This window comes from Nicotiana sylvestris, chromosome 5 (genome assembly GCF_000393655.2).
Source record: "Nicotiana sylvestris chromosome 5, ASM39365v2, whole genome shotgun sequence".
In the NCBI taxonomy this organism is placed as follows: Eukaryota; Viridiplantae; Streptophyta; class Magnoliopsida; order Solanales; family Solanaceae; genus Nicotiana; species Nicotiana sylvestris.
In genome coordinates, this window is record NC_091061.1 from 69801500 (window position 1) to 69814251 (window position 12752).

Consider the following 12752-nt stretch of genomic DNA (forward strand, 5'->3'; position numbering starts at 1 on the left):
TACTATCCTGTTTAGATTAGAAAAGCATGCCTATGTGTTTTGACTACCTATTTGAACTATGTTCAGCATGTTTAATGGATTACTTGTTTCTTTGATTTGAACTTAGTCTAAACTGTAGGTTTTCTTGCTGTAACTGGTGTTTATATTGGTTGAGCTGCGTATTTACTTTGGGACTACGGAATGGTATTCCGGGAGATCCCCCTGTTCTTTATATTTACTTTGGGACTATGGAAAGGTGTTCCGGGAGATCTCCCAGCACTGCATATTTACTTTGGGACTACGGAACGGTACTCCGGGATATCCCCCTGCACATTTACGTTTGGGACTACGGGACGGTATCCCCGAAGATCCCATGTTGTTATCATCGTTTTATAAGATATTGTCTTTCATTGATTCTATTCCTGTTAGATTTTCGTATTTATTTTTACTACGACATTTCATTCTGTCTTATTTCATTATATTTATACTAGTAGGGCCCTGACCTGACCTCGTCACTACTCGACCCAGGTTAGGCTTGGAACTTACTGGGTACCATTGTGGTGTACTCATGCCCTTCCCTGCACATGTTTTCCGTGTGCTGATCCTGATACTAGCTATCAGCCTCGAGTCTAGTTGTGTGGTTGCTGTTTCAGGAGACTTCAAGGTACATCTTCCCGCGTCCACAGACTTCGGAGTCCCCTTCTATCCCTTGTGTTAATTTCCCCCTTTTTTTCTTCAGACATAAATGTATAGCGCAATTAGAAACTCTTAGAAGCTTGTAATTTGTGACATTTCGGGTTTTGGGCAAAGTGATTATTGTATATTGCGAGTGGCACCGTTTCTGCTTATTAACTATATTTGTTAGTCATTATCCTTGTGTTTTCATTTTATTTCTGCAATATTAGGTTTACCTAGTCGTAGAGAGTAATGCCGTCACAACAGTTCACGGAGGGAGGAATTGGGTCCTGACACTTTATTTCTTTGCTTTCATATCCTTTGATTGTAAAGATTCTTGTAAATTGAGCTACTCGATTGATTACATTTATTGAAATTATCTATGGATTGGGTTGCACGCTGCAATAGTTGTGATATGGTAGAATACGAGAGGATTATGACATTGATTTTGATGATATAGTGGGATCAGGTTACGTGCTGCAATGGTTGTGTACGTAATATTTTATATTGATAAATGATGATATGGTGTAATAGGGGAGGATTATGACGTTGATTATGATAAAATGGTGGGATCGGGTTGCGCGCCACAATGGATTGTATAATTGATTCTTGATATTGATAAATAATGCTAAGGTGAAATAAGGGAGGATTGTGTGTGTACGGTTGGATCGGGTTGCGCGCCACAACGAATTGTGTGCATTGTACTCGTTGGTGTTATTGTGTTAGTTTCCAAAAAAATTATATGAGATTATGAGGTCTGACATTTTGGATTCATTGACTGTGAGGCTTAGTTCGTTTTCAAAAATTAACTGCTTAACTTTCTTTCCTATTTTCTTTCCCTGTTATTATTATCATTACTGTGTACAGGTTATTGTAAGTGGTCATCTTAGCCTCGTCACTACTTCATCGAGGTTAGGCTCGACACTTACAGAGTACATGGGGTTGGTTGTACTCATACTACACTCTGCACCTCTTGTGAAGATTTCGGAGTGGGTCTTATAGGCGTTCAGTAGATTTGCTCGGATCTAGATCTTGACGGAGACTTGAGGTACAACTACATAGTGTTCGCAGCCCTGAAGTCCCCTTCTACATCAGCTTAGTTATTTATTTCGATTCAGATAGTTATGCTTTTATTCAGACTATTATTTGTAGTACTCCAGACGCTCGTATATTCGTGACACCAGTTCTAGGATTATATTTGGATATCGTCGTTTATTACTTTGTTTACTCTATTTCAGTTTTATTCAGATTATTGGTTTTCTAAATTGTTAATAATGGCTAATAACTATATCTAGCATTGGCTTGCCTAGCAAGTGAAATTTAGGTGCCATCACAGTCCCGAGGCTGAAAATTTCGGGTAATGAAAATTTGGTATTAGAGCACTAGGTTGCCTAGGTCTCACGAGTCATGAGCAAGCTTAGTAGGGTATAGAGGATTGGTACGGAGACGTCTATACTTATCTTCCAGAGGATATGGAGTCTTAGGAGAATTTACCCTCTTTCTTTCTCTATCGTGCGATTTCATTCTATCAGTGATGATTGAACCATTCTATTCTTGTTCTCTCGCAGATGACAAGAACACGCACGACATATGAATGTGGCAGCTACTACCCGGGGCAGAGGTCGAGCTAGAGGCAGAGCTCAACCTATAGCTCGATCAGCAGCACCAACAGAGGAGCCTCATATTAATCATGAGGAGGAGGTCCTAGCTCAGACCGTACCTGTCAGACCAGCTCAAGTCCTGGAGGGATTCATAGCCACTCTAGTGCTTCAGGACTCTCTAGTCCGCTTGGTAAGCCTTTTAGAGAGTGTATCCCAGAACAGCATACTTCCAGTGGCACCAGCCGTCTCTCAGGCCGGGGGAAGAGAACAACCTCCTGCTACTCACACCTCGGAACAGGTGGCTCACCTATATCAGACTCCAGCAGCCCAACTAGTTGGGTTAGTTCATCTGGTTGCTACAGCACAGGTCGGGGATAGGCCCCGTATGTCCTCTAAGGCCTTATTGATGCTGGATAAGTTTACTAAGCTCTTTCCTATTCATTTCAGCGGTGCACCTTCTGAGGACTCACACGATTACTTTGTCGTTACCACGAGGTGTTACGCAACATGGGTATTGTTGAGACTAATGGGGTAGACTTTGTAGTGTTCCAGATGACCGGGTTTGGCAAGAGATGGTGGAGAGATTATGTGTTGACTAGACCAGGTGGTTCTTTTGCACTTACCTGGGGTCAGTTTTCATAGCTATTTCTAGAGAAGTTCATTCCTTTCACTCTGAGAAGGATTACCGTAGGAAGTTTTTGTGTCTTCAGCAAGGTAATATGACTGTTACCCATTGGACCCGAGTTTTGACTGGGTGAGCCCCAAGTTGACTTTGATTTGATTACAGAATGAAGTAAGTCTAATCTTGATTTGAGGAAATTAGGAAACCTTGAAATATATATTATGTGAATTACGTGTGAAACAACGTATATACGAGGTGACGAGGGTATATGCATCGTCAAAATAAATATTTCCATGACTTTGTCGTAGTTCATGAATTATTTCATTTTGTGCCTTAATTGTTACATGCTTTAATTGCATTCTATGTCGCAATTTATTACTCGTCATTAATTATTCTTGTATTGAATTGTTCGTCTCTTCCATGACTCCGAGATTAATTGCTACTTGCTTTAATTGTCTTACTTGCATACCTTAACTATCACGTACTTAGACTTGTATTATTGCTTTTGTATTATTTGTAGCACTCCTTGGATTAGTTCGTTATTCCGGTATTACTTTGCTTTCATATTCTTTAATTGTAGAGATTCTTGTAAATTGAGCTATTGGATTGATTGCATTTATTGAAATAGTCTGTGGATCAGGTTGCACGCTGCAACGGTTGTGATATGGTGGAATAACGGAGGATTATGACATTGATTCTGATGATATGATAGGAACGGATTGCGCGTCATAACGGTTGTATACATAATACTTGATTTTGATAAATGATGATATGGTGCAATAAGGGAGGATTATGACGTAGATTATGATGATATGATGGGATCGGATTGCGCGCCGCAATGGATTGTATACGTGGTTCTTAATATTGAGAAGTGATGCTAAGGTGAAATAAGGGACGATTGTGTGTGTATGGTGGGATCAAGTTGTGCTCTCCAACAGATTGTGTGTATTGTTCTCGTTGGTATTATTGTGTTAGTTTCCAGCATTTTTATATGAGATTATGAGGTCTGACATTCTGGGTTCTTTGATTGTGAGGCTGAGTTCGTTTTCATAAATTAACCGCTTTACTTTCATTGTTATTTTCTTTCCCGGTTATTATTATCATTATTGTGTACAGGTTATTGTAAGTGGCCAACTTAGTCCCGTAAATACTTCGTCGAGGTTAAGCTCGGCACATACAGAGTACATGGGGTCGAATGTACTCATACTACACTCTGCACTTCTTCTGCAGATTTTGGAGTGGGTCCTAGTGACGTTCAGTAGATTTGCTCGAATCAAGTTCTTGACGGACACTTGAGGTAGAGCTGCACAACATTCTCAGCCCTGAAGTCCCCTTCTACATCACCTTACCTGTTTATTTCAATTTAGACAGTTATGCTTTTATTTAGACTATTATTTTTAGTATTCTAGACGCTCGTCTATTCGTGACACCAGTTCTGGGATTGTATTTGGATATTGCTATTTATTAGTTAATTTACTCTATTTCAGTTTTATTCAGCTTATTGGTTTTCATTTGATTTGAATTGTTAAAATGGCTAATAACTATATCTAATGTTAGCTTTCTTAGCAAGTGAAATGTTAGGCGCCACCACGGTCCCGAGGTTGAGAATTCCTGGTTGTGACAAAATAGGGGAACGGTGCTAAATACTCAAACTGATTAGCCAGATCATTACATCGTGCTATCTCTTTCCTTGTCGAGCCTAAGTTATGAATTTGATTTGAAGTTGCTATTTCATGAAATTACCTTCATTGTTGAGTTATTGAAGTTGTAGTTGTTGAAAGCTATTAAACCGATTGCTCTTGAAATTGTTGGTTATTGGAATATCTTACCTTGTTGAGTTGTTTCTCATTCATTTTGTTATTATTGAGATTCTTGTACACATTGTGATTGAGTCGTGGGCTATGTGTTGTGGTAATATTGTTATTGTTGATTTGGTAATTTTGTGGTATATGGGCACGTATGGTACGAGTTGATTATTATGCTGTGATATAGATGTGCATGCAGCGGTATAAGGATAAGGGTTGATGTGCATGCGACGAGATAAGGTGGGATTTATACGCGTATTGCTAGTAAGGAAATTACTTGAAGCCACGCGGTGAGATAAGGAGGCTAAAGTGCATGAAGCTATTTCGGGAAAAATATTTTCAAAAATATATGCAAGGCTCACACAGCTATATAAGGAAGATTGTGATTGTGATTTATGAAATGTGAATATGAGATGTGGTACCTCGGTGTGATTTTGTTGTATATTCTACATTTTAAAGGCTTGTTGATTTGAACGGTTGTTGTTTTTTCTTAGATCATCTCACTTGTATTTTGATTGTATTTGGTTTTTTATTTTTATTTTTATGCGGGAACGATTGTGACTTCTTATGTGAGTCATGCATTCTATGTGATTTGCTATGTTGCTTTAATGTGCCTCCGTGTTACTTGGTGAATTGAGTTTCAAGATGAATTTACTTGCATGGAGTCATTACTTCATATTCTATTGAGTTGTTGGTGACATAACAGTTTTAAATAAAGGAATTGTTAACATGCTTTATTTTATGTGACTCTTTTGATAGAACTCGTTATCTCATTCGGTGCTTTGCTATTTTTAACTTATTATCACATTTTACTTTATTTGGGTTCTCAAATTAAACTCATTACACTACTTGCTGTTTTACTTTACGTGAAATTTTTATCACGCCTTACTTTAATAAATTCTATATTTAATTCGTTAACTTATCTGATATTTTTGTTAATTTGAAAATGCTATTTTACTTTACCTTATTGGTTTCTAAACGTAACTCATTTGATACTCTATTTTGTATAAATTGCAGTTTATTTTATTTTATTTGTTTTCTACAATAAACTTATTATCTCATTCGACGTCTTACTTTATTCAAGATTGTTGTTATGTTTTATTGTATTTAAATAAACTTCTCGAATATTTTATTTGTCGTGCGAATGTGATTGATAATGTGGGCATGAGGTGTCATGCATGTAAGATTCGAAATTATGGATTATGATTTATGGTTACGAGGTGTGGTTCCTTGGGGTAATTCTTATTGTAAGTCATGCGTTGGGAACGATTTGATTACTTGAATTGTCATCTGTTTTCCTAATTTGAATTCATTCATATTTCATCTATGTTTTGATTACGTTGTTTCTTTATTACCCGTTTACTTTTTGTTGCTAATTGTGTTTATATTATTCCTTTGTTGGTTTTATATTAATGATCTTTATGTTGTTAGCCTTACATTGACGCTCTTTCCATTTATAGCTTTATGTTAATATCTTGCACGGGTTTTATGTCTAGTGAGTGTCTCGACTTACCTCGTCATTACTCGTGAGGTTAGTCTTGATACTTATTGGGTACTGTTGTGATGTACTCATGCTACGCTTTTTGCATATTTTTGTGTAGATCCAGTTACTTCTGATCATGTTGGTTCTTGAGAGTTTTGTCTCTGCGGCTAGAAACTTCAAGGTATACCTGCTTGATGTTTGCAGGCCTCAGAGTCACCTCCGGATATCATCTATACTGTTATTTATCTTTATTTCATAATAGTATTGTATTTAAAATTCTAATGTATGTCGGTAAAGCTTATGAACTCTGTACTACTGGTTCTGGGGATTGTATCACATTTGTTCAGCTTTAGTTACGTTATCTTGTTGATCGCTTTAAGTTTTATATAGTTAAGATGGTTATCTCTGTTAGATCTCCTCATGTGTTAGGCTTACTTAATCTTAAAGACTAGGTGTCATCATGATTCCTAAGGTGGGATTTTGGGTCGTGACATCTGGTATTACATATGTGTCACGACCCTAAACCCGAACCCGGTCTTGATGGCATCTATCGTAAAACAAGGCCAGCCGACACAAATTCCCAATCCATTTAAACAGTTATAATTGTTAAATTTAAGTCAATAATAAGTGATAAATCCCAAAATAGAGTATAACAGAACGGATGTGGAAATAAACACAATCCGACATCGGGGTGTCACCAGTCATGAGAATCTATACAACCATCTAAAAGTAGGAAAAGTCTACATAGTCTACTACAAATTCAGTACAAATGAAAATAAAGATAGGAAGGAGAAGCACTAGGTTGCGAACGTCGAGCAGCTACCTAGTGAACTCCGGACAGGCTGCTAGAAGCAATCAACCCTCGCTAGCAGGACCCGAGGCTTCCGAATCTGCACACAGGGTATAGGGAGTAATGTGAGTACGCCAACTCAGTGAGTAATAAAAGTAAAAGCAGCTGAGCGGTAAGAAAACACGTAAAACACAACAAAATGCTACAAAGAGGCAGTATAAAACCAATACAATGCAATAAAATAGTGAAAACTTGTACAAAACACCTTGGTTCAGTATAAGCTTCTTTAAAACATCTTTTAACATTTAAAACGAGTGAATGAAAAGCAGCGAGAAAAGATAAACACATAAAATTAGCCCCTAGGGGAAAAGACCAACAGAATCAGCCCATCGGGCTATCTCACAATCACTTGTATCAGCCCCTCGAGCAATAACATGGAACAACATCATCCCCTCGGGCTATATCACATCACAAACTGGGTACCCACACTCACTGGGGGTGTATAGACTCCAGAAGGGGCCCCTTACGGCCCAAGCGCAATATCAAGCCATCTCGTGGCATAATCAATAGGCTCTCGGCCTCATATCAAGCCACCTTGTGGCGTACAACTCAGGCTCTTGGCCTCATAATCATGAATCGGTATAATATTGTTGCGGCGCGTAGCCCGATTCCATAGTATCCTCACAACTCAGGCCCTCGACCGTACTCAGTCAAAAATCTCTAAAAAGCCACTCGGGCACAATAAAATATGATGCTCAGTTCAAAATAACAATTAAGATGTCAAAACAGAGTAAACATGGTTGAGTTATGAAAACAGTAGAATATAGCATGACTGAGTAGAAATAATAAGTCAAAACGGTGAGGAATAGTAGTAAAAATCCCCTACGGGTCCAAAGCAGTTGGCACGAAGCCCAAATATGGCATTCAGCCCAAAACATGATGATAGCAAATAGTTTTCAATCAAATACGCAGTAAAACAATCATTCGGGATGGACTAGGTCACAATCCCCAACAGTGCACGACCCCACGCTCGTCATCTAGCATGTGCGTCACCTCGAAATAGCATAACGATGTGAAATTCGGGGTTTCATACCCTCAGGACAACATTTACAATCATTACTCGCCTCTATCCAGTCCAACTCTAGCCCGCGATGCCTTTGCCTCTCGAATCGGCCTCCGGATACTCCAAATCTAATCAAAATCAGTACATAACCATCAAATATGCTAAGAGAACAAAGCCCACTCAAAAGTAATCAAAATACAACGCAAATCCTGAAATTAACCAAACCCGACCCCCGATCCCACATCTCGGAATTCGATAAAATTTATATCAATAAACTCCTTATCTCCCCACAAGTTCATACATATCAAAAGTACTAAAATCCGACCACAAATGACCCCTCAAACCCTTGCTCAAAGGTCTCTAATCTCAAGCCCTAGTTTCTTCAATATTTACCCACAAATTTTCATAAATTTCAAGCCTAATCAATGAAATAACACCATAGGAACGAGTTTTATGATCAAAATTCTTATCTCGACGAAGTTCCCTCTGATTCCGTCTTCAAAATTCCCCAAAAGCTCCAAAAATCGATTTAAAATTGTGAAGAAAGGCTGAAAATCGCGAAGGAGGGTTTATATACGTTCTGGCCCAGAGTTTTCGCACATGCGGCCCTTCTTCCGCTTCTGCGATACCGCTTCTGCGGTCAAATGCGCAGCATCTGCGCTTCTCACTAATGCGCCCATTTCCACATCTGCGATCAAGAAGCCGCACCTGCGCCATCGCAGGTGCGATCGAGCAACCACTTTTGCTGTCCCAGCCCCATAAGGCCAATTCCGCATCTGCGACCATCTGGGCGATTCTGCGAGCCCGCACCTGTGGTGCCCTAGCTGCAGGTGCGGTTATGACAGCAATGGAAAATCTTCATCTGCCAAAAACCAAACTCAAATCTTCCGTCAACCATCTGAAACCACCCCGAGGCCCCCGGTACCTCAACCAAAAGCACAAACAAGTCATATACCACTATTCAAACTTATACCAATCTTTAAAACACCTCAAACAACATCAAATCAACCAAAACACATCGGATTCAAGCCTAAGGTTTCAAAAATCTTCCGAATTACGCTTTTAATCAAAAAGTCTATCTAACTACGTCCAAATGACCTGAAATTTTGCACACACATCCCAAATGACACGACGGACCTATTGCAACTCCCAGAATTCCATTCTAACCTCTATATCAAAATCTTACCTATCAACCGGAAAATGCCAAAATACCAATTTCGCTAATTCAAGCTTAAACCTACTACGGACCTCCAAAACACGTTTCGATCACACTCCTAAGGTTCAAATCATCTCCCGAAGCTATCCAAATCATCAAAATTCACATCCGAACCCTTTTTCACACAAGTCAACATCCGTTTGACTTTTCCAACTTAAGCTTAGTCAAAAGAGACTAAGTGTCTCAAACCTTACCAAAATTTTTCCGAACCCGAGCCAACCAACCCGATAACACATAATACCACTGAACAAGGCAATAAGAAGTAGAAATGGGAAAAACAGAGCGGTAGCTCATGAAATGACCGGCTGGATCGTTACAAAATGCATGTCGCATGAGTATTTCTTTTTCCATCGAAATTTGCTATTCAAGATGCATGAATATATATATATATATATATATATATATATATATATATATATATATATATATATATATATGTGGGGGGGGTGTAGTACATTGGAAATTTTCATATTTAATGGATTATATAATTGACTGAAAATAGCAGTATACTCTCCATCTAAGTTGGTTCTGTTTCTTTTTAGATTGTACAAGTCTTGCATTATATAATATACTTTGCATGAATATTTTTTCCGATCGAAATTTGCTATTCGAGATGTATGTATGTATGTGTGTGTGTGTGTTTAATGCAGTTTGAATTTTATTATTCACTGTTAATTGAATTATTATGATTTATGTAATATTTTATATCTCAACTCCACAATGACGTCATGCAATTTGTCGTATTACTTGTCAAAACATCCTTTGGAAGTGGCAAGACATAAATTTAAAGGATGTAATATAGATGTACCTTTTGCTAGAAGGAATTTAATTTCGATTTCTAGGCAAAATAAGATATGGATATTTAGTTTATTCTTTCGAACAATTCTTGTTTATTGAGCTTGATAAATATTTTATCTCTTGTGGTACATGGATGCATGACCTTGTTACTATTAATGTCTCTATTGAATTGAACAATGTTAGTCTACCTCATAAGAGAAAATATTCTTCAAAATTGAGTAAAACTTATATGTGCACTTGTGTCTAAGTCATATTTATCAGGATAGGATTTCAAGTTGGTCAAGGATGGACTTTAAAGTTTATTGAAAGTAGAGGCACTACCAACTTGTGAATCCTGATTAGAAGGGAAATTGACTAAAGGATGTTTCCCTTCGAAAGGAAATAAAGCTGGTGATAAGCTAGAATGAATCCATTCTGATTTGTATAGTACAATGAACTTACTGGTAAGAGATAGTTTTGAGTATTTTTGTGACATTCATAAATGATTACTAAAAATATTAATATATTTATTTGATGCACCGTAAGTCTAAATTATTTGAGTAATTCAAGATTTTTAAAACTTGAAACGGACAAGCGCCAAGGAAATATATTAAGTCACCGATTTGATTGTAGTGGTGAGCACCTTTCTTAAGAGTTCTTTTATTACTTATCAGAATAAGGGATTGCATCTCAATTATCTACATCGGAAACTCCATAATATAGTGGTGTGGTAGAAAGAAAAAATAAGATTCTTTTAGATATGGATATATTAATGAAGTGTTATTCATATTTGCCTTGTTTGTTTTAGGAATATCCCTGGAAACTACAAATTGCATTCTGAATTTAGTTCCGTCTAAGTTAGTACATGTGGAACCTATAGAACTGTGGACTAAATGTAAGCCCAGTCTGCGGCATGTTCAAGTATAGGATTGTCAAACACATGTGCTGAAAGGGAAAGTGGATAAGCTGGAATTAAGAACGGATAGGTACATGTTTATTGAATATCCAAGGAAATGAATGGAGGTTTATTTTATTGTCCTAAAGAGAATAAGGCAATTGTTAAAATAAATATAAGTTTTATAAATAAGGACTATTTAATAAACTATGTTCCTAGAAGTAAACTAGTTTTATAGGAATTCAGGAACTAGACAAAGAAATAAATAGATGTTCAAGAACATCAAAATTCACATATCGGAATTGATGTTCCATTACATTTAAGTAGTGGGAGAACGTTAATAGACATAATATACCTATTTCTAGTGGGCGTGAGGTTTGAACAGTGAATATTATAGTAAGAAGTCATTAATATTTCAATATTGTAAGGTAATAAAGGTAACATTTGTAGTACTTCGTTATAGTGGGAGAATACTAAGTAAAATCATACTTTGGTATACACTCTTGGGCATGCTTTAAAAATGCAATGGTGCATTTTTCATGCTGAAAGAAGCTATTGGCACAAAACCTATCTTGCGGCTTCTAGATTTTGAACTACCCTTTGAAGTTCATACAGATACTTCCGACAAGGTTGTTGGAGGTGTGTTGGTACAAGAAGACCATCCAGTGAAGTTTAAAAGCAGAAAGTTGAATGAAGTAAAGCAAAGATATCCGGCTCATGAAAAAGAAATAGTTGTTGTAAGCCACTGCTTGCAGATTTGGCGTGTGTACTTGCTGGGTACCAAATTCGTCGTGAGAACGGATAATATGGCTAATATATTTTTCAAGACACAGAAAAAGCTAAGTACGAAGCAGGCACGTTAGCAAGAATTCTTGGAAGAATATGATTTTGTTCGGGCACATAAGCCGGGAAGACACAATCAATTACCCAATGCATTGAGTCGAAAGGAGATATTTACTATTGTTTATTCCATTACTCGACTTGAATCTAATTTTCTTGATAAAATCAAGTCGTGTGATGCCAACGATCCATTGTATATCAAAACAATAATCATGTGAGGGAAGGTATAGTAAGGCGGTACTACATCAAGGACGATCTCCTCTATTTCAAAGGGGGAGAATCGTAGTACCACTTGGTGATGGGCTGCATCGTAAACTATTAAAGGAGACACATGATACTCTATGGGCTAGTCATCCTGGGATTGAAAGGATGATGGCCCTGCTATCCTGATCCTACTTTTGGCCCAAGATGGAGCATGATGTGGAAGCTTATATTAAGAGTTGCCTTGTGTGTCAACTTGCTAAAACTGAGCGGAAGAAGGAGGCAGGTTTGCTACAACCTCTGCCTATTCCAGAAGATTCATGGAAATTTATTTCGATGGACTTTATCTGCGGGTTCCCTAAGGTCAATGGTTTGTCGTCAATCATGGTTGCGGTTGACATATTTTCAAATATGTTGTTTTTCTTGCTGCTCCACAGAGTGTCCTTCAAAGGTTTTTGCTAAATTGTTCTTCAATAATGTGGTAAAATATTTTGGATGCCAAAGGATGTTATTAGTGATAGGGATGCTAGATTGATTAGCTGGTTCTGGACATATTTGTTCAATTTAATGGGAACGAACTTGAAGTTTTCAATGACGGCCATCCCTAAACTGATGGCATAACTGAGAGAATTAATCATCTATTGGAGGAATACTTGAGGCACTTTGCGACTGCTAGTCAATGCAACTGAATAGATTTTCTAGACTGTGCACAATTCTCATATAACTTGCACAAGTCTTCAACAACGGAGATGAGTCCGTTTGAAATTGTTGTAGGGAAACAACTTACTCAGCCAGCTATGATTGC